The sequence below is a fragment of the Octodon degus genome, unplaced genomic scaffold (assembly GCF_000260255.1).
Source record: "Octodon degus isolate 3935 unplaced genomic scaffold, OctDeg1.0 scaffold00484, whole genome shotgun sequence".
NCBI classification, from domain to species: domain Eukaryota; kingdom Metazoa; phylum Chordata; class Mammalia; order Rodentia; family Octodontidae; genus Octodon; species Octodon degus.
Genome location: NW_004525060.1, coordinates 107583 through 111435, shown reverse-complemented (window position 1 = coordinate 111435; position 3853 = coordinate 107583). Strand labels below are relative to the sequence as shown.

The 3853-nt window shown below is 36.5% G+C and overlaps 1 pseudogene; it reads right to left on the bottom strand.

The window, feature by feature from the left end:
• Positions 1–2185: 2185 nt before the first annotated feature.
• LOC101577042 lies at positions 2186–3338 on the bottom strand (annotated as a pseudogene).
• Between the last annotated feature and the right edge of the window lie 515 nt (positions 3339–3853).

The window sequence follows — 3853 nt, the reverse complement described above, 5'->3', positions numbered from 1 at the left end:
CTACTGCAATTCTGCCCCATTGCATATAATCACTAAAATTAAAAGTGAACTTCTTATGAAAATTGAGTCCCCACACATAAGTTGAACTTAATACCTCTGATATTTAAGACAGTCACTTAATCAAGTGTATTACTAGCTCTGGGTAGAGCCTGTGGGAATTAACAGGTGGTAAATTTCCATCCAAAGGACTCCCCTATTGTTCTTAATGGAAAACCAGGACAGATGGAGATTTGTACATAGAAAATAAACGTAAGTCAAATTTAAGAGGTACTGAGTGCAGTCTGAGAGCTTGTCTTTAGTTTTCTGTGCATGAACAATTTTGTGCCAATTGAGCTGTACCTGATGTGATTGCTATTTCATTTCAAAATAATAATCCAACGGTTTTAACATTTTAGCTTTAACCTTCCTGAGAACCAGAGGAACTATTCAAATGCTTTTGATGTGGTAGCAGAATGATTCTGTCTTTTAAGAATGACAATCAAGGCCTTTGTGATTTCATAGTATAAACTATTTGAAAAATAGAAATGAGAAGGTGAGTAGCCCATGATGGCACTGCACTGCTTGGTTATATTTCTGAACAGCTAGAGACAGAGAGGAAATACAAAGTCAGACTTGAAAGAGTTCTTTTTACCCCAGGGATTTTTACAGTTTCTTGATGCATATGGATTTTCAGAACAATTTTTATTTGGATTTGATTTATGCTTTTGACCTTGACAGTATAGAATGAAGTATAGTTTTGTAATGTTCATATTTTAGAGTTGGAGCATTAAATGTTCATGCCTACACATTGTTCACAGACACCAAATTTTTTGCAGTATTTGTACACAACTAATTCAATAAAGCCTTCCAAATCTCCTGCTATTCCATAAAGCCAGAATATCTGTCCTGACATCTTAGCATAGATTTATTTTGTCAATGCAGTTGTGGGGAGCAAAATAGGTTCGTTTCAGCCCCCTTGTTTTAAAGGCTTATTTCAAAATATGCTTAATTTTTTTACTAGGAAAGCCACAGGAAGCATTGTGTTTTCATTTTACAAAGTGAGAACCATTCAAGAATCCTATCTTCAAGAGTTATACATACAAAAGAATACAAAGAAAGAAAGAAATAATGAGTGAATGATGAATACTTGAGACAAATCATTTCTATAAGTAGAACTTTGAAGGCTTGTGTGGGTAACCACAATGAACTAGAGAAAACCTTGTTTCATGTATTTGTTGAATCAGAAAGTGACATAAACATTTAAAAACACCTCCTTTTAAAATTGTAGCTATTGACTACATAAAATTATAGCTCTAAGATCTTTGAATTCACTTGTTTTGTATTCATTTGTTCTGTTGTTACTCTTTTTTTGCTTTGTAATTAATATCTTAAGGAGACATTCATGCATTTTAACAGTTGCTTCAATTCTGATACCCAGATTTAAGCATGTGAACATGTAACATTTTTGAACATACAAGTAAAGCTTTTCATCATAATTTGTTATAATATTACCATTAAATCACAGGTACTTTGGAGCATTCAGTCAAATGGGTTAAAGTGAGCCTGTAACGTACCTGTGGAGCACCTTCTTGTATTACACATGCAGGCTACCTAAAGTGTGATCTCTTCAATTTAATTTGAAATTTACCCATCTCTGAAGTCACAACTCAAGGGTTTATCATGGTCCAAAGAGAAGGGAAAATAATATAACCAGAAGTTATCTATCTATATCTATCTATCTATCTATCTATCTATCTATCTATCTATCTATCTATCTATCTATCTATATCTATCTATCATCACAGGGGAAGGGACTGCAATCCTAGAAATGCAGGCCAATAAGAAGCAGCACTATCTTTTCTTTAGAAAGGTATCATTTCTATCACTGACATCATCAGCTAAATTATATTTTATGCCACCTTCATATAATAGTCAAGACAGTAGAATGCAGAAGCATCATAATGAGTCTCAATATAAATAACTACAGACAGACCAACACTTCCACAAAATGTTTTATTTTTCTGATTGCCAGTTAAATACATATTTAATCCATAGCTTAATAGTGAAGGGTCATACACTAAAGTTAACACTTATATCTAGAACGTCAGTCTACATTTATTCATGTATACAACTGAAACCAATCACAAGGCATGACCTAACAGGTACCAGGGTTAGGTATATTTTTGTATGTATGGTATGCCTTCATCTACACACATGTGATGGCTCCATGCTTGATAAATTGACCTGAATGAGAGATGATGACTGTCATGTGCATATATTGGCTTTTAGAGGTGACACAATGCTTCAACCAGCTGTATAGCCACACGCATGTAAAGGTCTTCTCCTTGTCCAGCAAAAACAACATGGTCCTTCTGATCTAACACAATGATAATATCTCCCGGCTCCTGCCCTTCTTCTTGGTCTTCTTCACCATGGAGTACTATCTTCTGGCCATCTTCCATGCCTTTATCATCATGAACTTCTAGAATCTTCTTCTCTATAGCTATCCTCCTTCCATTGCAGTGTTTATATCTACCTTTAGGGCTGATGTGCTCTCCATAGCCCTGGCAACCATGCATACAGTTTGAATTTGCTGAATCATTCCAGGCTCTCTGCTTAATTCTTATTTGCACTCCAGTACCTTGGCAGTTGGGACAGCACTGCATGTTCCTTTCTTATCATCTCAGCTTTCATATATGTCACAAAATACATTGTTTTGCAGAGACGGCTTCCTCATGGTACCATTATATAAATCCTCTAAGGTAACTGAGAGCTGATGCACCACATTTTAACCTCTTCTTTCTCTTTGTATCCTTCTTCCTCCAAAAAACATATTAAACAGCTTAGGAAGAGCCCAGACCATTATCTGCTCTACTCTCCTTACTTGCCTGCTCACTTCTTTGTCATATAATTACCTCCCCCCTTTTTTGGCATCAGAGAGAAGTTCATATGTGTGAGAAATCTGTTTAAATTTTTCTCCTTCATTGGATTCTTACCAGAATGGTACTTCAAAGCCAATTTCCTGTAAGTCATTTTTAGTTTTTTGTTTTTTTTTTCATTTATATACTTACTACAAGGTCTCACTATACATCTCAGACTTGTAGTGATCCTCCTGTTTTCAGCTTCTTCAGTGCTGGGATTACAGGTACATGCTACCACCCTTGGACTCAGTTGCTGGCTCAGCGTGCCCAGAGGGATGGCTAGCACTGCATGTGGAACCAAGGATTGAACCCTGGTTCCTACGTTTGCCAAAGCAGGTGCTTAGTCCTCTGATCTATCTTGCCAGCCCTTATTTTTAGTTCTTGACTTGCATTGAGCTTGAGCCCCAAAACATCATACTAAGTGGTTTCTTTTACCATTTTCTATTCGTGGTGAGTGGACTGGGGCAGCGTGTCAGAAGCAGTAAAGAGCATGTAGTGGCATGCAGGTTGACTAGCCAACCATTCCTCCACCTCAACACATTCTGGAAAGTTCTCTGTTGTTACTTTTCTGCCTTTAAATTTTACTGTTGTTGTCTGTCACATGTTCTCAGCTGTTATTGTTGGCTTGATTGTTTCTTGAGAAGGTCTTGGTTATAGTTATGATTAGTCTTTTATTTTTTGTACCAGGAATCAAACTCAGGACCTTGCATTTGCCAGGCAGGTGCTTGTGCTAAGGATGATCTTCAACTTTGGAGCTAAGGCTGGCCTAGAAGTTTTGGCACTCCTCCTGCCTCAGCCTCCAAAGTTCTGGGACTTTAGATATGTGCCATCGTGCACATTAACTGATTTTTAAAGAAATGTTTTATTTTATTGCAAAAAATAATTACATATATACACGTATTGGTACTATCATATATATATATGTATACTTTTCCTTTTCCCTTCCTTCTTTT